Here is a 27,272-nt window from a genome sequence, read left to right as displayed (position 1 = left end):
CCCCCTTCAAATTTTATTTTTCTGTTATTTTGTGAATATTAAACTGGATAAGTAGTTTTTCACAAACTTTGCTTCAGAATGGCTCATCTAAAGAAGGAAGATGGTGGGAGAGGAAAGAGTATGATGCTAAGACTGAATGTAGAGGGAAATATACCTCTCATGTCTTCCCTTAGACTCCACCCAGAGAAGCTTTGTATGTGATGGTCGGCATTTGCTTATATTCTCTTTGTTAAATACTGTTTGAAATAAATTAAACATCTTCATTATTAAAATGAAGTATAAAAAGTCCACACAGTACTACCAAAGGTCTAATATAACTTCCAGCTTATCTTTTCTATCAATTACCCCTTTAAAAATAAGATGCATTTTAGAAACTTTTCAATTTGATTTGCTAATATTATCATCACTTAGTTCTATCGAGCCAAAATCCTAACAAGAGAGGATCCAGAGCTTTGATCGTATAACTTTCACTGGCCTTGGAGTTAAGAGAAGTGTGAATCTTTATGAAGAAAGAGACAGCAGGGAGAGTCTAAGAAGCCTATGTAAATCAGTGATTTATCTCACAGAAAAGGTAACTGGCTTATAAAAGTGTGAGGCTTATTGTTGACAAAATGTACATGCAGAAAAGAGGTCAGAAAGGGGGGCATATTATAAAAATATTAGACATATACAGATTTTAAGTGTAATAAATTCCCAGACCAAGAAACAGAACATTGCCAGCAGACAAACACTTTTGCAATGAGAGATAAACTTAAAAGGTTATTCTCCCACCAAATGTAAGGATTTCTGCTGGAGTACGATGGTGTGATCATGGCTTACTGCAGCCTCAACCTCCAGGGCTCAAGTGTTCTTCCCACTTCAGCCTCCCAAGTAGCTGGGACTATAAGTGTGTACCACCATGTCTGATTAATTTTTTTGAATTCTTTGCAGAAATGGGAGTCTCACCATCTTGCCCAGGCTCATTTCAAACTCCTGGGCACAAGCAATCCTTCATCTTGGCTTCCTGAATTGCTGGGATTAAAGGTATGAGCCACCATGCCTGGCCTGCTTCAATTTTTTGACCAATAATGATATACTTCATTGCTTGAAAAGCTCAGTGATGTAGGACTTAGTATCTAACAAGACAACTTAATTTTCAGCAGTTTAAACAGTCAAGAAAATATTTGCTTCAGAACATTTTCAATAGCTTCTTGAGTTCTTTTCTAATTACTAGTATTATATTATTAAACTATATTTACCAATAATTACTTTATACTAATTTAAACACTAAACATGAATGAAAACCTCAATGCCCTCGAGGCTTTTCTTATTATGATCTAATTGTTTTTTCTATTATAATTTACTGTGTACCTGATATGTAGAAGGTTCTTTTTGTGGCTGTTTCGGGTGGAAGAAATGAGTCAGAAACAGCCTTTTCCCTCAAAAACCTGTAACTGACTATTCTCAGATTGATGATGATTTAACGTAAATAGTAGAGGAAAATAATTATGTCATTTTTTTTTCCTTAACTACACAGTCATATCGGTGCTCCTGATATTACTATGAAGTAAATAACTTATTAAAGGTCTCGGAGGCCCGGCGCAGTGGCTCACACCTGTAATCCCAGCACTTTGGGAGGCTGAGGTGGGCAGGTCACTTGAGGTCAGGAGTTTGAGATCAGCCTGGCCAGCATGGTGAAACCCCATCTCTACTAAAAATACAAAGATTAGCAGGGCATGGTGGTGTGCTCCTGTAATCCCAGCTACTCGGGAGTCTGAGGCATGAGAATCGCTTGAACCTGGGAGGCTGAGTTTGCAGTGAGCCGAGATCGCACCACTGCCTTCAAACCTGGGTGACAGCACGAGACTCTGATCAGGGGGAAAAAAAGTCTGGGAAAGTATGGAGAACATGAGAGATTTTTATTGTTGTACCTTGTACACTGAAAAAAATCTATAAACATTGATTAGTTCTAATTAAAATAATGTATTTAAGGACAACTAATATTTACTTAATACCTTCTATGTGCCAGATGCTGTGCTTGGTGCTGTTGTATAAAAGGCTAATAAAAATAGACATGGAACCTGATACGGTATTTATACTCAAACGATATTACAGAAATAGGGCCATATTACATATTTCAACTTATTCAACCTTCTTTTCTGCTGATTTACATCCATCTTCCTTTCTAGGTTGGCTCTTATTATCTGTATCTACTATATGTGTGATCTTTTTTTTTCTCCTAGATAAAAATTTGATCAATTCGGTGAGAAAAAAACTAGGAAAAAATATTTAATCCTTATCCTTACTCTAGCTACACCCTTGCCTCCCTTCTTCAGATTCCTGAAAAACATGTCCTCTTAAGTGGTGTTCTATTGTTTGCACTTCTACATTTCTTGATGAAAAATTAACTACATATTTTTCAACTTGATAACCAAATAGGAAACATGTTATTTGTAAAATTAATATAAATTTTATGGTTTAGAGTCATAAGAAACCATGCCTATCAGTCGTGCTCTATGTCTTGGTGTAATTATAAATAATGACTGTTGAAAGAAAAGAAAAACTGTCTCCTTTACATTTGAAATTATCTTTGTCCACATAAAGTAAATATATAGATTCTTAATTACACAGTTATTTTCCTCATGGTAGTCAGAATAATGACTTCTCAGAGATGTCCACTTCATAATCTCCAGCAATTATAAATATGTCACTCTATATAGCAAATGCATTTTGCAGACAGGATTAAGGTTAAGGACCTAGAGATGAAAAGATTATCCTGGGTTATCTGGTTGGGCCAATCTAGTCACCAGTCTATAAAAGTTGCTAATCACTGACTAAGAGTGAGTCAGAGAACAGCAATCTGAGAAGGATTTAACCGCCGTGGCTGGCTTTGAATGGAGCCATGAATCAAGGCTTAGATAATGAATCAAGGAATGCTGTGGCCTCTAGTTCTTCTCCTCCTTCTCCTCCTTCTCCTCCTTCTTCTTCTTCTTCCTCTTCTTCTTCCTTTTCATCTTCCTCTTCCTCTTCCCCTTCCCCTTTACCTTTACCTTCCTCTTCTTCTTTTCTTTCTTTCTTTTTTTTTTTTTTTTTTTGAGACAGGGTCTAGCTCTGTCACCCAGGCTGGAGTGCAGTGGCACCATCTCGGCTTCTGCAACCTTCGCCTCCTGGGCTCAAGCAATTCTCCTGCCTCAGCCTCTTGAGTAGCTGGGATTACAGGTGCGTGCCACCATGCCTGGGTAATTTTTGTATTTTTAGCAGAGACAGGGTTTCATCATGTTGGCCAGGCTGGTCTCAAACTCCTGACCTCAGGCAATCCACCCACCTTGGCCTCCCAAAGTTCTGGGATTACTGGCGTGAGCCACCACACCCGGCCTACTAGTTCTTGAAAGCAAATGGGGATCTTGGTCCTGCCACTGTAAGGAACTGAGTTCTGCCAACAACGTGAATGAGAGGAAGTGAAAAACCAACCCTCCCAGATGTTTGAAGGACTCACAAGAAAGGGAAGGAAATAGCGGCTGGGGAAAGCAGTCACATGATACCTGCACTGATTCCCCAGACTCCCTTTAGAAATAGATGTTGTCATGAAAAAATAATACGTTTACTCTTTTTTTTTTTTTTTTGAGACAGAGTTTTGCTCTTATTGCCCAGGCTGGAGTGCAATGGCGCAATCTCAGTTCACGGCAACCTTTGCCTCCCGGGTTCAAGCAATTCTCCTGCCTCAGCCTCCGGAGTAGCTGGGATTACAGGCGCCCACCACCACGCCCAGCTAATTTTTTGTATGTTTAGTAGAGACAGGGTTTCACTATGTAGGCCAGGCTGGTCTCGAACTCCTGACCTCAGGCGATCCACCCCCCTCGACCTCCCAAAGTCCTGGGATTACAGGTGTAAGCCACCGTGCCAGGCCTCTTTTACTCTTTTTGAGATACGTATGATTAAAACAGAACATTCTTTGGTCTCTCCTACCAAAATTTATTTTCTCAAAAATGAAGGTAAATAAGTGAAAATGTGTTTTTCTTTTTTGCTTTACTACAGTTGATCTTTCCCTGCTCAATCAAATAAGAGGCAGCTGCGGTATAGTGGAAAGCAAAATAAATTCTGTTTTACTTCCTTTCTTTCCTTTTTCCCCATTCTCTCCTCATCTCCTTTCCCCCAGATTTGATCCAAAATGTATTAGAAACCAGGAGATGGAGGATTTGGGTTCTACTTGGTTTACTTACTGATAGTATGACCCTCTGCAAGTCTTTTATTCTAAGCTACTCTTTCCTTTTTGATAAAATTCAGATAATAATTGCTATGCCTATCTTCTGGAGCTGTTTATTCACTTAACAAACTTATTTGTTAAGTGATATTTGATTGTTTCATGCATTACCATGTATTACACAGACTTAACCATGTGTTATGTGTTGTTATGTGCATTGGGGATACTACAGTGAATAAGACAAAGGTTACCTCTCAGGGTTCACATTTTACATTGAAAAGTGGTAATCAGGTAACACATGTAAAAACATTTCATACCTTTCAACTGATACTAATTTTTCCTACCAGTCTAGTCCAGTGGTTTTCCATTTGTAGTTATTTCTATAGATAATAGCTTTATAAAAGAGAGCAATATCTGAAAAGTTAAGTAAAGAATTGTCCCAGTAAAAAAGTATCCCTCCTACACAATATATAGTGGCCCCTGACAGACCTTCCAGAAACACCGTAGGTTCCTCAGAGCAGAGTTTAAGTGAAAACTACTGGTCAAGTGGATAAAATAGTAACTCATGGTTTTACCCTAGCAACAAATTCATAATTACTTTGATTCATCTTATCAAATTGGGGATTGGTTGCAAATGCTTACAGATATCTGGAAATCAAATAAAAATAAATAAAACAAATATATATATAAAAATCAATTCATTTTAAAATTTTTAGTACTAATAAAAAATAAAAATAATTTTCATAAAGCACATAATCAGAAACCATAATAGCCTGGTTAAATACTTTCTATAAAATCTATATCCATCAGAAGTGAAACAGAAAGCTAGTAGTTAACATTTTTGTTGATATGAAATATATATATTATATATGAAATATAAATATATTTATATTATATTTATAATATATATATATAATGATGCTACATTCTAAAACACATTACTGGCATGAATGTAGTGTATGAAAAATTAATGTTAGATAGAGAATATAATCTTGAAACCAAAAGGCAAAGCTGTACTTTTTGACTATCTAGTCCCTCTTGTGACAAAATAATGGTATGACATGGCTTATATGATATATGCATTTAAAACAACCCAAGTTTTCCATTCTGAAATATTCTGTAAGTAAAGTAGTTTAAGGATATAGAATATTTATCAATTTAATACAATGACAATGATTAGATTGTTTATTTTAAATGAAACTTTAATTTTCACACGAAAATCTAAACTTCCTATGTGAAACAGGATTTTCTTTCACATTTATAATCTTGGATAACTCCATTTCTAAAGGTATTTTACATTCCAAAAAACAGCAGGTGGAAAAATGTTTTTAAACTTTTTATTGAGAATCACTTCACACATACAGAACCTATACATTTGTCTATGCTCAATTTAAAGAGATTAAAAATGAACAGCCCTATTTCCAGCCCCCTGCATAAGAAATAGAGCATTACCACTACTTTAGAAATTCTGGTATTCCTTCTCCCAAACTGCAGCTGTCTCATGGCTCAGTCCCAGAGTAATCTATAGACTAAATTTTGGTCTAATAATTCCCTTGATTTTCTTCATAATCTTAGAATCTATATGTATTCTTCAAAAATCTGTTGTTTTCTTGACAGTTCCAGAATTTTACTTAAAAGGAATTGAGTATGATGAACAATGTACAGCATTGTGACTATAGTTAATAATGTTGATATTAACATGTAAATAATGTAAATATTAATTATTGTGTTATTAATGATGTTAATAATAATGTATACTTGAAATTTGCTAAGAGCAGATCTCAAGTGTTCTCACCAAAACAAAAAACAAAAAACGGTAGCTGTCAGGTGATAGATATGTGAGTGTGGTATCATTTCACAATGTGTACCTATATCAGAACATACTGTACACCCTAAATATATACAATTTATATTGTCAATCATAGCTCCATCAAGCTGGGACAAAAATTATATATGAATTTTTCTCCACTTCCTTCAGCAAATATTATGTGTTTTGAGATTTCTCCAAGCTGACATGTGGAGCTGTAGTTCCTTTATTTTACTGCTGTATAATATTTCATTGTGTGAATACACAACCATTTGTTTATCCATCCTACTGTAGATGGAAATTTGAGGTATTTCCTCTATTTGTTGTTGTTATGTACTGTTCAGCTGTACCTGCCTTTGGTGTTCAAGTAAGGATTCCTCCACAATATATTCCCAGTAGTATAATTGACAGCTATGCTTATACTTAATTTTATTACATAGTGTCATATTATTTTCCAAAGTTATTGTACAAATTTACGAACTCAAGAGCAGTGTATGATAGTTCCTCTTATTTCAAATTTATGCTAATCCTTGTATTGTGGGATTTTTAATTTTGCCAGCCTAATGCTTTGGTAATCATATCCCACTGTGGTTTTAATTTACTTTCCCTGAATACTAATGATGTTGCTCAGCTTTTCATTTGTTTATTGGCCACTTGGATTTCTTCTTTTGAAAGTGCCTGTTTGAATCTGCTGCCTGTTTTTCTATTTTTTTTTTCTTTTAAACATTTATCTGTAGGAGGGCTTTGAATACTCTGAATATTAGACTTTGAGAGTTATAAATTTCAAATATCTACTCCCATCTGTGATTCATCTTCTTTATTGTGATTTTTTAAAAAATCTTTGATGTGATTTTAAAACATCAATATTTTTGCATCTCATGTAATAAATCACCTCTACCCTAATATTATGAAGATATTCTCCTATGTCATAAAATATTTTTGTAGTTTTGCCTTTTACATTTCAGTTTTTAATACGTTGAAATTAATTTTTGCAAGGCACAGTGGCTCATATCTGTACGACCAGCTACTTGGGAGATTGAGGAGGGAGTATCCCTTGAGTCCAGGAGTTCCGATCAGATTGAGCAATATAAAGAGACCCCGTCACAAAACAAAATAAACAAGAAAAAATTTAATTTGTATTTATGGGGTGAGTAAAAATCGTGTTTCTTTTTAAAAAAATCTATATTCATGCCTAATGATTCAGAAATCTTAGACTTAGCTCGTCAAGTTCCATAGAAATCCTATTGCTGCTTTGACTAGAATTGTATTGAATCCGGGTATAATTCATTTAGGGAAGAATTGAAATCTTTATGATATTGAGTCTTACTATCCAAGATCATTTATTTAGGGTGTTTTTAACGTCTTCAAATAAATTGTTAAAATGTTCTCCAAAAGGCCTTTTTGTGGTTGTAAGTGGCATCATTTAAGAATATATGTTGTAGGCATTTTTTAATGGTGTCCCTTACTTGGTTAAAAAAAGTTTCCTTCTATTATTAATTTACTAGTGATTTCAATCATAGGTGGGGGTTTAGCTTTATTGAATGCTTTTTCTGAATCTATAGAGATGATGTGATTTATATCTTCAATTTGTTAACTCCATTAATTGATTTTCAAAGTAAATTAAGCTTATATTGTATTTTTGTGATAAACAACATGATAATGGTATTTTTTTAAAAAAATACATTGCTGGATTTGTTTTGCTATTTTTTTTTGGTAGGAATTTTCTACCTGTAGTCATTAATGAGGCTGTCCTACAATTTTCTTTTCTTGTTCTCTCCATATGTGGTTTTGGTGTTTAGATAATGTTATTCCCATTAAATGAGTTGAGAATTGCACCTTCTTTTTGGTTATCCTTCTGTTATTTATTTAATCACATTGTAGTTTGAGAACATGTTTTGTATGATAACTATGCCTTTAAAACTTGTAAGGCTTATGTTACAGACTAGCACTTCATTGAAAATCTCCATGTCTAGATGTTGTTTAATTGTTCTTAATAGGTGTTTCGGGTGTCATTAAAACTTTTTTTCCTTCCATTTGTTGGATACAACAACTTTTAATGATCCTGTTTATGGTTTCGAGTTCCAAGGAAAGAAACTTGGAATCAGAGTGTGGAAAATGTTCCTTAAAATCAATAGTCTGATTTCACTACTACAACTTAAAGGGGCACTAAAATGCTAGTCCTCCTTTAAGAAAGGCACAGAGCTGGCCAGGCACGTTGGCTCACGCCTGTAATCCCAGCGCTTTGGGAGGCCGAGGCGGGTGGATCACGAGGTCAGGAGATCGAGACCATCCTGGCTAACACGGTGAAACCCCGTCTCTACTAAAAATACAAAAAAAATTAGCCGGGCGTGCTGGCGGGCGCCGGTATTCCCGTCTACTCGGCAGGGAGGCTGAGGCAGGAGAATGGCGTGAACCCGGGAGGCGGAGCCTGCAGTGAGCCGAGATCGCGCCACTGCACTCCGGCCTGGGCGACAGAGCAAGGCTCCGTCTCAAAAAAAAAAAAAAAAAAAAAAAAAGTCAAGGCACAGAGCTCCACCAACTTTGAGTTCTATCCAAAATGAGAGAAAACAGAAATAGTTTAAAAAGAATGTTCTTTCAAATAGTTCAGTAATTTAGATTAGTAAAACAGGGAAGTTAATTATTATAGTATAAACCTTACATGAGTGTACTAGCCAGGCTCCAAGGTGGACCCCAATAATTCTACCATTATGTAGTCTCCTTCCACATTGAATAGGGCTGACTTCTCTAATCAATAGACTATTGTGGAAATGACACTGTTGGAAGTAATGAAAGCTATTGCAGCTTCTGCCTCACTTTGTTGGATCACTTATTCCGGGGGCAGCTGGCTGCCATTTCCTAAGTGCATGCTAACAACCCTTTAGAGAGGTTTACATGGCAAAGAACTAAGGCCTCTCGCCAACAGCCAGTGAGGAACAGAGACTTCCTGCCTTCAGCCAAGTGAGTGGGCCATTTTGGAAGTGAATACTCCAGCCTCAGTATAACTTTCAGATAACTGAAGCCCTGGCCAACATTTTCACTGTAACCTTGAGAGAGACCCTGAGCTGGAAAAAAAATGAGTCAAGCTTTTCCTGGATTTCCGATGCACAAAAAGTGTGTGAGAACAAAAATGTTTATTGTCGTCAATTTTAGGTAATTGTTGCATAGCAATAGATATCCAATACCATGAGATTTACAGTGCTCTGAGATTCCGTGAGAGAAGAGACCACACCCAATTTGGGGGTTCTAGAAAAAACTTAGAAAACTTAGGAAAAACTTAAGGAGCATGTAGAAAAAATAAATGATCATCCATGAATCTTGCAATCTTGGTTACTGCAATTTAAAATTAAAATGCAAAACTAAAATGTTTACATTAGGATAGATATCACTATATACAACCTTGGAAGGACTGACATGTGAGAACAGACCAAGCTGAAGGACTTGGCAAGAACCTGTGAAGGATGAGAAGGAAAATAATCAAAGTGTACAAAACCATGTTAAAATTTAAATTCAAATTCCAGAATGATAGGATGAAGGAGCACATTAAATCTGAATGGTGATATGGTTTTAAGGAACCAAAACATAATGGCTTTTTTTCTCAATTCTACATTCAGAAACAGTAGAGAAATAAAATATGAGTGATCAATGTATAGTAAACAAAATGTCATTTTTATTGCTGATCAAGCTGAACATAAAGTGTGTCTTTACATCTGAATTTCACAGGGCTTCCTGTTGTTTTCTCCCTGTATTAGACAGACTTTTATAACTAGTCATTGTTTTCCAATAAAAAGAGGAAGCAAGCCGATAACCTGAACAGGCTCAACTACTCCTCCCAAACTGACCAATCAGAGAAGTGGCCATTCCTTCCCTGGGAAGGAGTGAATAAAAGGCTGGGCAAAAGCCAATTTTTTTCCTAACAGGAGTTCCTTCACATAGAGGACAGAAACAATTGGTTACCACTTAATAAATGGGGTAGTTTTGAATAACAAAAGAAAGTGCTAATTCACTTAGCAGAAAGTTTACTTTTGACTTCTAGGATTCTGTCTCAAAAGTGATAATTCACTTTTCAACAGATTCTGCTCAATTTATGATGAAGGTGCTGATTAGGCATAATGTCAGCTTCTGATGTATTATCTCAAGGAATTGGCCACATGGACAGGCATTCAGAAAGCAACCATGAGTACTGGAATCACATAATGAGATTTAAGTGACTGTATTGGCATGTTTAATTTGAAAATGGCTGTAGATGAGGCAGGAAAATAGGGTCTAGAAGCAGGGAACATAAGTCAGATTCACATTTCAGCTATGACAGAAAATATCCTCTCCATAGGGCATGCCCAGTATGTGACTTTGTAACTTTATTTCATCCCTTCATTTACACAGGGCATACACCAAGTAACCAATGGAATCCTCTAGAGGGTATTTAAAACCCCTCAAAATTCTATAACAGGGCCCTTGGGCCCCTTTGCTCAGGCCCGCTCCCACACTATGGAGTGTACTTTCATTTTCAATAAATTTCTGCATTTGTCACTTCATTCTTTCCTTGTTTCATCCTTTCCTTGTTTCATCCTTTCCTTGTTTCATCCTTTCCTTGTTTCATCCTTTCCTTGTTTCATCCTTTCCTTGTTTCATCCTTTCCTTGCTTTGTTTGTGCGTTTTGTTTAATTCTTTGTTCAAGACGCCGAGAACCTGGACACCCTCCACCAGTAATATAGAGTTTATCGTATAAGGCAGAGAGGATCTCCATTTATTTGGCTCATGAACCTTGAGGAGCAAATGAAACTTTTAAAACTTCTGTTCAGCAAATGTATTTATACAAAAATATCCTGTAGAATGTTCTTTTGGGGGTTAGGGTCTGTAATATACTTTGCAAAGCCTATATATGGAATCAGGTATTATCCCTTTTGGGAGAAAGTTTTAAAGCTTCATACATAAATTGGGTTGGGAGAAAAGGTAAAAGGACTGTCCCATCCTATGGTCTTGAGCTGAGCTGAGAAGAGGCCTGCAGTAAAGAACAGCCACTGGCAACAATGGCCCAAGATCATTATGCTCAAAGGCATTTCCCACTGTGTAAGAAGGCAGCATTTAAAAGGGCGGCACACTCTTGTGAAAGAACATGGAATCTCCTCAAATCACTACCCTAAAGGGAAAGTTAAGTTCGGGAACTGAGTCAATACTACTGCCTTCCTTTTGTTTCTAAACTGATAGCTGTAATTCCACAACGCCGTATCACAGCCTCGTTTCCTCTACTCCCTCTTTTCACATGTTTACTTTATCTTATGTAAACTGTAGATTTACTGAGCATGAGAGAATGCATAATTGACTTTTCCCTCTACTTCCTCTTGTCATATGTAAAATGTAGATTTACTGAGGCTAATCAGAGCCTCACAAGAATGGGAGCATCTGCCTCACTGCCTGCCCTTCCTGCGTTTTTCCCCCTCCTGCATGCTCTTTCCCCTTGAAAACACCCTTTGGAAAAAGCACAGGTCACAGGTGCTCCTGTGACTTGGATTTTTTTCCCGCAAGTATCTTCAACTTTGGCCAAATATACCTCTGTTGATTGAGAAATGCCTCAGTCACATTTTGATTAACACTGTATCCCTTTTCTGTGTTTCTCACACCTGAAATGGAGCTCATTTTCAACTATGTCCTCTGGAGATGACCAAATAAGAGCTAAAAAAGAAAAGCATAAACCTTGAGATGCCGCGATTGGCTCAGTTCTGTGGCATTTCTTCACAACAAATTAGAAAGAAAATAAAATGTTAGACTTTTTACCTTAATCTTTGGGATTTTTGTCAAGAAGGGCAATCATATCTGACAAATTGAATCTGGCATTGCTATTCTCAACTTTAGCCTGAACCTGTTGTTACAGTGCATAGAGCTGTACTGGGGCATGAACAGGAACGGGGCAGAAGAGGGCCCCCACATCCCACCAGGAAAGTCAGGTGACCATAGGTGATGGTCAGGCATTTGTCACACTGCCTCTCTAAAATAATAATTGGTCACAGCCAGCACCAGGGAAAGGCAGTTTCTCTATAGATCAGAAATATCTGAAACTGGTGATTGGCATCTTCCTGATAAGATCTCAGGTGTTGGGTGAGTTTGCTCAAGCATGCGCTTTAAGAGGTCAAAAGGTGGCGTTTAACTGGTACATGACCTTCTAGGGGCATTCCACTGAAAGAAGGACGCCAGGTGCTGGAAGCAGGCCAGCATATAATACCGTAAGGCCAAGGTCAAATGGGGCACTTGACCTCCAAGATGCCCGCTTGGCCTTCTTCCAAGTGTACTTCACTTTTCATTCCTGCTCTAAAGCTTTTTAATGAACTTCCACCCCTACTCTAAAACTTGCCTAGCTCTCTTCTTCTGCTTTATGCCCCTCAGTCAAAGTCTTTCTTCTAAGGAGGCAAGAATTGAGATAGCTGCAGTCCCGTTAGGATAGAAATCCATATATCATGGATACAGTAATTCTAAAAGTATTCATTTAATGCATATATTCTAAGTGAATCTTACTGTTCCTGGCCTTTGACAAATATCTTATTCACACAGAACTTTAATTTCTTTGTAGAAAGTCGCTTGAGGCAACGCATAATTCACTTTTCCCTCTACATCCTCATTTCACATGTAAAACCTAGATTTACTTAGGCTAATCAGAGCCTCACAAGAATGTCAGCATCTGCCTCACTGCCTGCCCTCCCTGCCATTTTTCCCCTCCTGCTTGCTCTAGCAGCTTTGTAGAAAGCTACTTTCTGCAAAGAAATTAAGTGGAAAGTCACGGCCTTGGAGTTAAACAATCTGGCATGTAATTTATATCAACATAATCTCAGGGAAATCATTTTATCTCTCCGAAAACATAATAAAATGTGGATCCTAATGTCAGAGGCATTTGAACCAGAGTGACTCCATCTTGAATAGGGGCTGGGTAAAAAGAGGCTAAGACTTGCTGGACTGCATTCCCAGAAGGTCAGGCATTTTAGTCAGAGGATGTTTACAGTTAAGAAAACAAGTTAATAATGTTTATGGAACAGATCCAGGACTTAGCAGGCCCAGAAAATATCCTGATGTCACGGTATCTTAAGAACAAAAGTATTCTTAGTTTAAGAGTAAGTTTCACTTTAAAGATAATAATATAAATTGTTGTGGAAGACAGTAGTTATACAAAGATTAACAATCCTTTGTCACAAGCCCTTGTAGTAGCGCACATCTCCCCAAGGATTGTTTTTTTTTTGCGTTATTATCTTATATATAAACAAGCATTATACCTAAAATGGACGCATTCCTCCTCTTGCTTTTGGGCCCTACTCTCTATGGAGTAGGCATTTTTTTGTTTCTTCATTTCTGTAATAAAATTGCTTTCACTTTACTCTGTGGACTCGCCTCAAATTCTTTCTTGTGTGACATCCAAGAACCCTCTCTTGGGGTCTGGTTCGGGACCCCTTTCTGGTAACAGTACCTCCTTCTTAGTGTGTGATAGAGATTTTTAAAAAAGAATGTACCAGAATATTAAAATGGGATGCTTTCTATCTCAGTTTTTGGCTGTGGCTTTAAAAGGCTGAGTGAAAAAGAGACAGAAAGAGAGAAATTATGTGGGAAGTATTTCGTTTTGCATTCCAAAGTGAGGTGCTAGACTTATGTAGTACTTCCAAAGGAGGTTGCTACAAACTTAGTTTTTTCCAACTTCAATCCAATAAAAGGATTCATATTGAATAGCTCAGGAAGGGAGAATTTCTTGGGAGCAAGTTATTGAAAAACAATGGCATTTTCCTTCCTCCTTCATATGGGGAAAGGGCTTTGAGAAAAACACTTCGAGTTTAAAATATGCCCATTGAAGCATGGTGAACCTAATAAAATAGTGTCTATGAAATCTAAAGGGCAAGAAGCTGTGAGAATTGGCCTGATACCAGACTGAAGAGATGACTGCACCAAGAACAGCTTCACTTTCAGTAATGAGAGTCAAGGATGTGGGTTTTCTGTGGGCAGATGTAGAGCATGTGGAGAGAGTCAGCCTGGGTCAATTATAAAAGGGACCTTGCCCCAAGGGCTTTCTGTCAGGGCTGATGGGTGAAGCAAACTCATCAGGATGCTGATGGTGGTGTCAAATGCAGAAGATGAGAGAGTAGGGTGAGGATGAGGGGCATAGCAGATCTGCCAGAAGAGGAGTATTATTGGAGGTAAGGACGCCTATGTTACTATTCGCACTGGGGGTTATGTGACTCCCAAAAACATTCCAAGATGAGTCAGCTTTGAGCATTCACCAAAGCCATGAGGGCACAAAGACAGGTCATGATATTATGTCAAGTAAGACTTTGTTTTACTTCCCTGCATGCATCTCCATCCCCAGTTCTGGAGGAGACAAAAGGCAGCCTACTGTGATAGGGGAGATTGTGAATATAAACTGGCCACAAGCTCCTTCCCACTGAAGCCTTCCAGGATGAATGGGGTCCAAACTAGGGAAAAGAGAAGCTTTATTAATATTCATGGTTTGGGGTCACATATAAGAATGGTTATTTGAATTACTGTTATATGGTTATTTTTCTAGTACAAGTAACCATAGGGATTCTTATTATTTTGATGTGGCCAGTAGAGCCATTAATACCTGCCTTTGGGTTTACTCAAGGGGTAGGGAACAACAACTACCACTGAGTGGGTTGGAATGCATGGGCATGGGAGGAAAAGCTGTTTTTTCTGATTATGACTTATGGAGTTTTTCTCTTTCAATTAGGTGTTATAATAACAATATTCTGGAGCAAAGTGTTTCTTGACCTAAATCTACAGAATGTGTATAATTTTGCTGGCTATCTTCCCTCTGCTCTCAGATGTATGCTGCCTTTTCTCACCCTACTTTCAGTCCTAGGAGGCTGACCTTTTTGGAACATATAAATATTCCTGTGCCCTCTGGCTTTGGTACGGATCAAGCAATAGATAATTTGGGGAAGACAGAATAGAGGAAGAGGAGGAGAGAGGTCAGGATAATTTTCTCCTGGCCACTCCTTGCAAGACCTCTTCCCGGGAGTATGCTCCTGAACAAAAGTCACTACTTTTCTTTTCTTTTTGTGCTTTGCTTTTTTTTTTTTTTTTAGATGGTGTCTCGCTCTGTTGCCCAGGCTGTAGTGCAATGGCGTGATCTTGGCTCACTGCAACCTCTGCCTCCCGGGTTCAAGCGATTCTCCTGCCTCAGCTTCCCAAGGAGCTGGGAATACAGGCGCGTGCCACCACACCCAGCTAATTTTTATATTTTTAGTAGAGACGGGGTTTCGCTTTGCTGGCCAGGCTGGTGACAAACTCCTACCCTCAGGCGATCCACCTGCCTCGGCCTCCCAAAGTGCTGAGATTACAGGCATGAGCCACCGCACCCGGCCAAGTCACTACTTTTCTCAAGGCATCTGAAACTCTGTGACTCTCTGACTTTTGGAAACCTCTTCCTTTCTTGTCTTTTCAGGCCACCGTGGGCTGCTGTGCCATCCATTATAATCTACCTGTACCCAGAGTTTTGTAAATAGTCTTCCTTTGAAAAAACCCTCCTCAAATTTTCCTATTTCAAAGGTGACACCTATTTCTTGTTGGAACCCTAACCCAATAGCATTTCTTGCTTTACTGACCTAAAATATTAAATGGGAGAATTAAAGCAATAAGAGTTGTACAAATGTTTAATAGTAATTAAATTCAAATATAGAGCACTATTATTGTTATTATTTGCAAGACATTTTTAGTGTTGTGTGAAGGAGTGAGAGAAACCTTTATTTAGAAAAATTCTAGGCCAATCATCAATTTTTTTTTTATTTTGAGATGGAGTTTCGCTCTTGTGACCCATGCTGGAGTGTAATGGTGTGATCTCAGCTAACTGCAACCTCCGCCTCCTGGGCTCAAGTGATTCTCCTGCCTCAGCCCCCAAGTAGCTAGGATCACAGGCATGCACCACCACACCCAGCAAATTTTGTATTTTTAGTAGAGATGGTGTTTCACCATGTTGGTCATGCTGGTCTCAAACTCCCAACCTCAGATGATCTGCCTGCCTCGGCCTCCCAAAGTGCTGGGATTAAGGGCATGAGCCACAGTGCCTGGCCGTCAATATCTTCTAATGTTAAAGAGTCATTCAGATAGTAGATACTATTCTTCCAGAAAAAAGTCAGGGCGTGGTAGCTCATGCCTGTAATCCCAGCACTTTGGAAGGTTGAGGCAGGCAGATCACTTGAGATCAGGAGTCCCAGCTACTCGGTAGGCTGAGGCAGGAGAATCGCTAGAACCCGGGATGTGGAGGTTGCAGTGAGCTGAGATTTTGCCACTGCACTCCAGCTTGGGTGACAGAGCAAGACTCTGTCTCAAAAAAAGAAAAAAAGAAAACAGAAATAAAATGGTAACTTCAGACTTTAAACAAGTGAATGGAAATGAGAAAAATATTTTGGGCTTCAAAGTAGAGTTGAGTTAGTGTTGCCCGGAGAATTGAAGTAATTTGCACATGAATCAGAAAATGAAGCTAGTGTCCTATTCAGGTAAAAATGTGTTAAGCAATACAAAATAGGAAACAACAGGTGGTTCTTTATTTCAAGTTAATATGATCTGATACAGGGTTTTCCCTGTTTAGCTTTTTGTATTTCTTTCTTTTCATTTTTGTTTTCCCTAGCTTTCATGAATTTTTTTGTTTCCATCTCCTGGTGGACCTTTTTGAAAGTAGAGTTAATTTCCTTTTTCTTTTCTGATATTTTATAGTAATATAGAATTAAATAATATGTTTTGTACCCTGGTGACTCAGAGTTTTAAAATCTGGGATTATGGAGCAATATAATTCAGAGGCCTATACGTGTAGATGGGAAAGCGTTACATCTTTAGTTCCATTAACCTGTAAATGAAAGATAGCATTTATGACTGAACGCAGTGGCTCACACCAGTAATCCCAGCACTCTGAAAGGCAGAGGTGGGCAGATCACTTGAGGCCAGGAGCTCGAGACCAGGCTGGCCAACATGGAGAAACACAGTCCCTACTAAAAATACAAAAATTAGCCAGGTGTGGTGGCAGGCACCTATAATCCCATGCCTATAATCCCAGCTACTTGGGAGGCTGAGGCAGGAGAATCTCTTGAAACTGGGAGGTGGAGGGAGCAGTGAGCCGAGATCTCACCATTGCACTCCAGCCTGGGCAACAAGAGCAAAACTGCGTCTCAAAAAAAAAAAAAAAGATTTAGTCACTGCCCTTCAGCCTAGGCAACAGAGTGAGACTCCATTTCAAAAAATAAAAATAAAAATAAACATAATTATATATATATATAGCATTTACTTTATGAATATAGAAAAAAATAATAGTAATAGTTGTGTCTGAACATTGTTACTCATATAAATCACAAATACTTTCAAAGCACATTTTAGTTATCACAGATGCTTTGAAATGGTTATGTTCTGCACTAGTTACAACAATTTTTTTTTTTTTTTTTTTTTTTTTTTAGACAGAGTCTCCCTCTGTCACCCAGGCTAGAGTGCTGTGGCACAATCTTGGCTCACTGAAACCTCCGCCTCCCACGTGTTCAAGCGATTCTCATGCCTCAGCCTCCCGAGTAGCTGGGATTACAGTTGAGTGCCACCACGCCTGGCTGATTTTTGTATTTTCAGTAGAGACGGGATTTCACCACGTTGGCCAGGCTGGTCACGAACTCCTAACCTCAGGTGCTCTGCCTACCTCGGCCTCCCCAAGTGCTGGAATTACAGGCATGAGCCACTGCACCCAGCCACAGCTATTGTTTGCAGACATAGCTTTACATCTTATTTTAGGTATTAATAAATATAATATTTAAAATATTTTATGATATGTTTTATTGCAAATTAAAAATTTGTTTTTGATAATTCTGTTTCTAAACAGTGGCTAACCTTTGAACTCATAAATTCTATCACTCTAAAAACAATACTGTGAGAAGGGGTTCATAGGTTTCCCCAAATTGCCATAGTGACATATGACACAAAGTTTATGAATCCCTGAATTAAGTGATGTATGTGATCTTTAAGCACAAAGTATGGAAAATGGATCTCAGATGTATTACCTTCTCTTAGTAAGTATGGGAAGATAGAGAATGTGTGCCTGATAAGGGGAAAAACATGAGGGCATATACATGAAAACCGCAGACATTTATAAGAAACTCATGAAGTTTTTGTGCACACTCATGCGTATAACACTAACAAATAATTCCTGGTCTTGTGAAAGATCTAACAACACATAAGGAAGGAGTAAAATTCTTGTCTCATAGAATTTGAAAAAAATAGCAGTAAATAACCCTCAGTACAGGTCTCCTAAGCAAAATTATTATAATTTTTATAAAATTTTATTTTTATAAAGTGTTTGCAAAATTGCAAGCTATACATTCTTGTTACTAAATACGTCACATTTTATTCTTGTGGTTTATATATATGTGATATATATATATGTGTGATTTTTTTAATGACGCTGAAGCCTTGGTAACAGATGACAGAAAATTTTAACACTGTATTATGTTTGAAGTATCATTACACCTCAAAATAAGTCTGAAATTGTTTTTAACTAAAACTCAGAAATGTCTATAGAAATATTTTATGCAATAACTATTATTTGTCTTTCATTGTTTTCTACTTCTGGAATATACAAAACAAGTTTCAGATTTGCTTTCAGAACAAAAAGAGGAATTCCTGTATTTAAAAAAATGCTGCCAAAAAATCTCAGAGGAAGTGTCCTTGGAATTTAACTTGAATGCATAAATTATCAACTATAAAAAATAAAAATATAGTAGACTAAAGAGTATACATTAGGAGGGATTCTCAACTTCCGAAGCCCGTGGATGAGCTTCTGTGCAAATGCCTCATGCTCCTTAACACTGCCAAACTTCTCGAAATAGTTGGAGGTGAAGGTAAAGGAGAGAAAAAAGGAAAAGAAATAGTTCATTTTTAATTTCCTAGGGTCATCAATTATTTTACTATATTCTTTTCTTGCTTTATACAGCATTGGATGAAACCTTTGCAATCTAGCTCCAGGGATGTTGATTAAGGTTATATGGGTTTTGCACTGCACGTTCCAGAGGGCAGCAATATGAATGGTTGTAGAATGCAGCATTCCTTTGTGACCCCAACTCTCCTTCCCAATTTCATTTCTTGTCCCATTTCTTATTCTTATCACCTAATAGTGAGTTCTCATGCTACTTAGCCCTTTTAAGAATGTGTCTTTTTTTTTTTTTTTGAGACGGAGTCTTGCTCTGTCACCAGACTGGAGTGCAGTGGCCCGATCTCAGCTCACTGCAACCTCCACCTCCCGCGTTCAAGCGATTCCCCTGCCTCAGCCTCCTGAGTAGCTGGGGCTACAGGCGCCCACCACCATGCCCAGCTAATTTTTTGTATTTTAGTAGAGACAGGGTGGCATCATGTTGACCAGAATGGTCTCGATCTCCTGACCTGGTGATCTGCCCTCCTCTGCCTATCAAAGTGTTGGGATTACAGGTGTGAGCCGCCGTGCCCAGCCAAGAATGTGCCCTTAATGTTTAAGCCCCTAAGCCATCTCCCACATGATTTTCCCATAGCAGAATAATCCACTTAACCTGTCAGAAAGGACACTAATTTTGTGTGCCAAAATGTGTTATAATTACTGAATTTGAAAATGTTTTCACTATTTCTTGAAAAGTATCGAAAACATATCCTAAGTTATTTATTTATTTATTTATTTATTTATTTATTGAGACTGAGTCCTCACTCTGTTGCCCAGGCTGGAGTGCAGTGCTGCGATCTTGGCTCACTGCAACCTCTGCCTCCTGGGCTCAAGTGATTCTTGTGCCTCAGCCTGCCGAGTAGCTGGGATTACAGGTGCCCGCCACCATGCCCAGCTAATTTTTTGTATTTTTAGTAGAGACGGGGTTTCACCATATTGGGCAGGCTGGTCTCGAACTCCTGACCTCAAGCGATCCACCCGCCTTGACCTCTCGAAGTTCTGGGATTACAACTGTGAACCACTGCACCCGGCCCATAAGTTATTTAAGTAGTAATTATTTCTCTTTTATTTGTTCCCATAAAGTTCTTATTAAACTATACATTAATTTGTTTCATTGCATTCTTCGCATGTTTTTGACATATTGAGTCATTTTCTTGGCCTTATTATGTGATTATTTACTCTTTTACTAGGTCTACTCTGCTGTTTATCTGATTGCTTAGTTTTTTAAGGAATTTATTATAAAATAGTTCAGACATATGACAAAATAGAATAGTATAACAAACTCCCATGTGCACATCATTCTAAGTCAATAATTATCAATTTATTGTAAATCTTACTTCATCCGTTCCACTCCCACTCCTGTATTATTTTTTTTAAAAATCATGTTTAAATATTTAACTGAAGTATCGCTCTCATTTTTAAGGTCTGTACCATTTCATATTTTAAAGTAAATAATAGTTACTTAACATCATCAAATAGTTACTGTTCACATTCACAATTGTCTCTTACCTGTATTAATTTTTAAAAGGATTATTGTTTGAATAAGGACACATAAAACATTTTAACTGGTTAATAAATCCCTCTACTTTAGTCTTCAGAATCGCCTTCTCTTTCCATCTCTTTTCTAATCTCTTCAAACGCTGTAACTTATTTATGGAAGAAACTGGATTATTTGTCCTGTAGTTTCCCACAGTCTGGATTTTGCTATCTGCATCCCAGTAGTGTCTCTGAACTCACTTCTGTCTTTCACATTTCCTGAAAATTGGTAGGTGTAGATCTAGAGACAAGACTGTTTTTGGCAATACTGTTTTACAGGTAGTGCTGGGTTCTATTACCAGGAGGCATATAATGACTTGCTGTTTTCTTCTTGTGATGCTATCAACAGTTAATGATAATTGTCTAGATCCATCATTTCATTAGGGTTTGCAAAATAGAAATTTTCTAAATCTATCTTTTTTAGCCAAAATAATTTTATAAAGAGAAATTTCTACCTCATTTACTAATCCCACAATTTCTTGATTGTTTTAGATGCAAAAATTCTATAAAGAGAAAATTCCACCTCCTCTACTGTTAGTGGTGAAGCTCACATAAGAAAGGTAGGTTTAATGTTCTCTTCATTTATATGTTTTCAAAAGCAATGAACTGATAACTAGTATTTTCTAAAGATTTTTCAGTCATAGATTTAAACAGATTTAATGCATTCAACTGGGAAGAAAATGTCAGTGAATTTTGTTGAAGTAGTAAAAATACAGTTGATCTAGCAGGAACATAAAATTATTTTCTAATAAGATAATACTGCACTCCTACCAAATAAACAGGATTTTGGTAATATCTGAGGGATTTTTGATGGTGAGTTAGACTGTATTTGGCATAGAATTTGGAAATGTAACTTGAATGTAAACATGCTGCAAAACGTTGAATGTATACATAGAAACACTTTTTCTGTCGATGCCAAATGCCCATTGAAAATGAACCTTAAATATTACATTCCTCCTTTGCACAATAATATATCTTTATAAAACTCATGATTTTGTTCCCCCAGGCAGAGTTGGGGCAGAAAATGTGCAAAGTGAGCTTGAATATCTTGTCATACCTGATAGCAAGGAAGCTTATTATTTCTAATTTCAGGTCAAAAGAACTCAAGAGCCAATTTGAGGACATTCTGATTAGCTAAAGTATGACAATCTGAGCATCAGTAAGATCATCAACTACAAACCATTTTGAGAAATCGTATTGCTAGTGATAATCTTGGTATTGCTATTCTGAGATAGTTGAGTTTGCATTGTGAAATAAAGCAAATATGTATTTATTTGATAATCTGATTCTGTCATTCTTGGTGTAAATAAGAAAGGGGATTCGTGGCATGGAAAAAATGAAATAAAGTTATAAGTTGAACATGTTAAATAAAATTATAACACCTGATATGGCATGATTTCAAAATGTCCACAAAACATTCATATTAGCATACATTTATGTTCCTGAATTAATATCAGCATGCACTCATGACTCAGTCTGTGCACTAAAATTCCTAAAAACAATCACTAATCCAAGCGAAATTAGCAACCCTAATGCCCAGATGGTCGTCTGTCAACACCACTTTTCACTTAAAGGATGCAGTAAGCCTCCTCAGAAAAACAGTCGTTCCCTCAGGACAACAAACTGCCCTTAAGAGTCATTTCTTTGTTATCACAGGTGTCAATATTTTTCTGTATTTTGTTTATAATTTTATTTTTTAAATAAAAAGTTTATAAAAATGGTTCTAAAATGAATAGCCTCATGCGTGCTTTCGTCTTCTAAACACATTTTTACTAGTATATATTTGGGAGAGATATCTAGAAATAGGAGGAAGGCAGGGCCAAAAAGTAAGTACACATGCACTATGCTGGATATTGCCATATTCCCCTCCATGTGGGTTCCATTTTGCACTCCAATCAGCACCACGTGGGAATGCCTTTTTCTCATAGCCTCAGTAATTATTTCAGTTTTTCAAAAATCCATTTTTACCAGTCTATCAGGTGAGGAATTGTATATCAGTAAAATCATAGTGCACTTTTTTCTTATAACAAGAATGGTGTGCATCTTTTCACATGGCTAAAGGCAATTTGCATTTTTTTCATGAATTGACTGCTGTTTTTACACCATTTTTCTACAGTTTGTTCTTTTTCTTCTTTATTTTTCAAGGTTCTTTATATATTAAATATAGTAACCCTTTGATATAAGTTATAAACATTTTTCCAGTTTATTCTTTGAGTTTTTACTTTGTTTTATGCTATATTTTGTCATGAAAAGTTTAAAATATGTAATTAATTTTTTCCTTATTTTTTCTATTCAAATTTTACATCTGAATTTACAAGAGCTTCTCTATTCCTTCTCTATGTAGAACTTCCAACAATGTCTTCTTCTAATACCTATATGGGGTCATCTATTTCTTCAATCAAATCTCTGATGCATTTAGAATTTATCATAATGTATAGTTTGAGAATTAATTGAATCTTTTTCCTCATATCCCAACATCACTTATTCAAACTATATTCTTTTACTTACTAATATGAGATGTTACTTTTTATACATTTTAAAGTTGCGTATGAAATGGAGTCTATTTATTGAATTTCTCTTCTGATCTATCTATGGGCAATGCTATTGTAAAAAAAAAAGACTATATAATGTTTTAAATATCTGGTAGGGCTCTTTTTTGCAGAGTTTTTCTGGCTATGCTAGCTTTTATTCTTTCAAATGAACTTTGTAATCAACACTGATGGCACTTTTTATTAGAATTGTGTTAAGTTTGTAATTTAACTTAAGTGGAGCTGATATGTTTGTGCTTTTGAGTCTTTTGACTTAAGAACACAGTATGTGCCTGAACCATTAAATAAGATATTGGCTTTTGGGCTAAAATACAAACACACACATACATGTACATCATGTTCAAAAAGTGTTTCTCGGTTCTTATTCTGTTGCACTTTCTTAGACATTAATAAATATTGATCTTGTCAAATACCTCTTATGTCACCTATTGATATAATCATATGACTTCTTTTATCTATTGTTGTATTAATATGAAAGATTACATTAAATAATTACTAATATTAAATCATATTTACTTTCCTGGAATAAACCCCCCTTGGTCAAGATGCATTATATTTTTAAAAGTGTTGTTGGATTCTATTTGCTAACATTTTATCTATGACTTTTGTCTCGATATTCATATATGTGATAAGTCTAATGTTTCCTGTTTTGTAAGTACTGCACACTAACCAATTGCACTACTGAAGCTCCTAAAATTTTCTTATTTATTTATTTGAAATACATTTTATTCTTTTACAAAGTATTTTTAAAAAATATTTTATTTTAGATTCAGGGTATGTATGTGTAGGTTTGCTACATGGGTTTATTGGGCGATGCTGGGGTTTGAGATTTTAGTGAATCCATCACCTATATAGTGAACATAATACTCAGTAGGTAGTTTATCAGCTCCTCTCTCTTCCCTTCCACCTTTTGTAGCCTCCAGGGTCTATTGTTTTCCTCTTTATGCCCATGGGTACCCACTGTTTAGCTTCCACTTATAAGTGAGAACATCTAGTATTTGATTTCCTGTTTCTGTATTAATTCAGTTAGAATAATGGCCTCCAGCTGCATGCATGTAGCTGCAAAGAACATAATTTTCTTCTTTTTTATGGCTGTGTAGTATTCCATTGTGTCTATATACCACATTTTCTTTATCCAATCCACCATTATTGGACACGTAGGTGATTCCATGACTTTACTATTGTGAATAGTGCTGCAATAAACATGATTTCCTTTTTTAAATGTAGTTTTTGTGATTTGGGAGTCAATATGACACTTGTTTCAGGAAATGAATTTGGAAATTTCCTTTTTAAAAAAAAATTCTCTGAAAAGATAAAGTACTATTGAAATTATTTGATAGCTTAAGATTTGGTAAAATTCTCCTGTGAAAATATCTGAATCTGGTACTTCTGTTGACAAATTATTAAAATTTAAAAAAAAGGTAATTGGAGTGTATCTATTTGAAGCAATGTTTATAAGTTGTATTTTTCTAACAATTTATTCATTTTTAAAGTTACTGAATTTGTTTATAGAGAATTGAGCACAGTACTTTCCTATTTTTTAAGTTCCTCTGTTGTAATGACTATCTCCATGTTGTCATTTCTAATTCTGTAAGTTTACTTTCTACTTTTTTCTTAATTAGGTAAGCCTGGCTTGTCTTTTTGTTGATACAATAAAAGCAGCTTTGCACTGATTTATTATATTTTATGTTGTGATTTATAAACTTGCTGATTTCAGTTTTCATCATTGTTGATTTTTACCTTACGCTTTTGTTCTGCTTATGTTGGTTTACTTTGCCGTTCTTTCTACATTTTTTTGCTGTAATGTTTGCATTATTTGTATTTTTGTTTGATTACTATCATGCTAGTTTTTATCTAATATTTTCTTTTTCTGCCCATCATATTGTATTTTTATTATTATTTTCAATAAAGCATGAAATTTTATTTTGTATTCTTCTTTAAACAAATAGTATATGACATGGTTTGTATTTTCCAGGTAAGAGTGTCTTCTTGTTTTTGATTCTGTTATTAATTTCTAGTTTTACTATATTTCAGTTAGTGATTGTTTTTGTAATATATCTGTTCTTTGGAATTTTCTGAGGTTGGTTTGTTTTTCACCTAAGACATGGTAAATTTTATGAATGTTCCATATTCACTGGAAAATAAGTTATATTCTCTATTATTGTAGTTCAAAGTTCAAAACAGATTTATAATGTACATTTTATGGGTTTTATGTTGTGTAGATCTTCTATAAATTTTGAATATATAATTGGTCTTGGATTTTAAACAATGAATTAAGGTCTTCTATTATTAATACGTTTCTTTTTTTTTTTTCTGAAACGGAGTTTCACTCTCGTTGCCCAGGCTGGAGTGCAATGGTGACATCTCGGCTCACCGCAACCTCTGCCACCTGGGTTCAAGCGATTCTCCTGCCTCAGCAGCCCGAGTAGCTGTGATTACAGGCACGCGCCACCACGCCTTGCTAATTTTGTATTTTTAGTAGAGACGGGGTTTTTCCGTGTCAGTCAGGCTGGCATCCAACTCCCGACCTCAGGTGATCCACCCGCCTCAGCATCCCAAAGTGCTGGGATTACAGGTGTGAACCATGGCACCCGGCCTTATTAATACATTTCTTTCTATTTTCTGGCATTCTTTGTAGTTTCTCTTTGGTAAATGCTGTTGCACTGTTTTCCATTTTTAATTTATATTTTTTCTGGTATCATTTGTCCATTCTTTTACTGTTATCCATCCTAAATCTTGTTATTTTTAATTGCATCTCTCAAATACAGAAAAGCATTGTATTTTCCTTTATCAGCAAGTCTGAAAACACTGGTATTTTAATAGGCAAGTTATATCCATTTACATTTATTGATATAATAGATTTTTTTATCATATTTTAAAACTTACATATGAGTTTATTACATACAGGATTTCTCTGTATTCTATTTTATTGTGCTGTTTTTTTCATAGAGGAGTTTTAGTTTTTATTCCTATGATTATTTTTGTATTAACATTTTATATAATAATCTTGCACCTCTCTGTTTTCAGTTTTTGTCTATTGTTATTTAGTACAAGACTTATAAAATTCAGTTTGTAATGTTTTCTTTCTTCTTCAGTCCCCAGGCATCTATTTGTTGTAATAATTTTTTATTTTCAGTTAATAGCCATGAAGCAATCAAATACTCATTCCAAATTTTATGTACTATCACTGTTTTACCTGAAAGTTTGATGGTTGTGCTGTATCTGTTTTTTCAAACCGTGTACTATAACACATTCTCTTTCTTGCTACCATCATTTTACTTTGCTTTTAAAGTTAATGCTCACACCTAATTCTAACGGTGATATCTCTCCAGTCATTTGGCTTGCCCAAGGTTACTCATGTATTAGCTTCCTCAGGATATGCTCATGGAAGGAATATTCCCTAAATTTTTGCATATTTATAATGGCTTATTTGTAGCTTTCATATGTGAAAATCTGTTCAGATGGCTATTAAATGCTTGCCAATTTCCCCTTTTTTCTTGTAAGCTGAGCTATATTTGATAGCTAGATAGATTATATCACCTAGGTAGTTTCTCATTATGGTACTTTCTAAAGAAATTATTATGGCTTATTAGTTCATTCTCACACTGCTATGAAGGACATACCTGAGACTGGGTAATTTATAAAGGAAAGAATTTTAATTGACTCACAGTTCCACAGGGCTGGGGAAGCCTCAGGAAACTTACAATCATGGTAGAAGGAGAAGCAAACACATCCTTCTTCACATGGTGGCAACAAGAAGTGCAGAGCAAAAAGGAGGGAAAGCCTTTTATAAAATCATCAGATCTCATGAGAACTCACTCACTATCATGAGAACAGCAGCATGGGGGTAGCCACCCCCCTGATTCAATTACCTCCCACTGGTCCTTCCCATAACACGAGGGGGTCATGGGAACTAAAATTCAGGATAACGTTTGGATGGGGGCACAGCTAAACCATATAATTCCATCCCTGGCCCCTCCCAAATCTCATGTCTTCCCATTTCAAAACACAATCATCCCTTCCCAACAGTCCCACAAAATCTTAACTCATTCCAGCATTAACCTAAAAGTCCAAGTCCAAAGTTCATTTGAGACAAGGCAGTTCTCTTCTGCCTATGAGCCTGTAAAATCAAAAGCAAATTAGTTACTTCCTAGATACAGTGGTGGGGGACAGGCATTGGGTAAATACACCTGTTCCAAATGGGAGACATTGGTCAAAATGAAGGGGCTACAGGCCCCATGCAAGTCCGAAATCCAGTGGGGCAGCAAATTCTTA

At 36.5% G+C, this 27,272-nt stretch overlaps 1 protein-coding gene and 1 long non-coding RNA gene across 2 annotated transcripts in view; one reads left to right on the top strand and one right to left on the bottom strand.

Moving 5' to 3' along the window:
* The window catches only part of OSTN (osteocrin), a 66,714-nt gene that overhangs the window by 15,930 nt on the left and 23,512 nt on the right, over positions 1-27,272 (bottom strand). The window lies entirely within an intron of this gene.
* On the top strand, positions 935-21,983 carry LOC129143658 (uncharacterized). Its single transcript, XR_008547332.1, has 3 exons — positions 935-1,023; positions 20,941-21,008; positions 21,541-21,983. It is a non-coding gene; the product is annotated as an uncharacterized LOC129143658 (long non-coding RNA).

Source organism: Pan troglodytes, chromosome 2 (genome assembly GCF_028858775.2).
Source record: "Pan troglodytes isolate AG18354 chromosome 2, NHGRI_mPanTro3-v2.0_pri, whole genome shotgun sequence".
In the NCBI taxonomy this organism is placed as follows: domain Eukaryota; kingdom Metazoa; phylum Chordata; class Mammalia; order Primates; family Hominidae; genus Pan; species Pan troglodytes.
The sequence above is the reverse complement of the archived record's forward strand: the minus strand, read 5'-3'. Positions and strand labels throughout refer to the sequence as shown.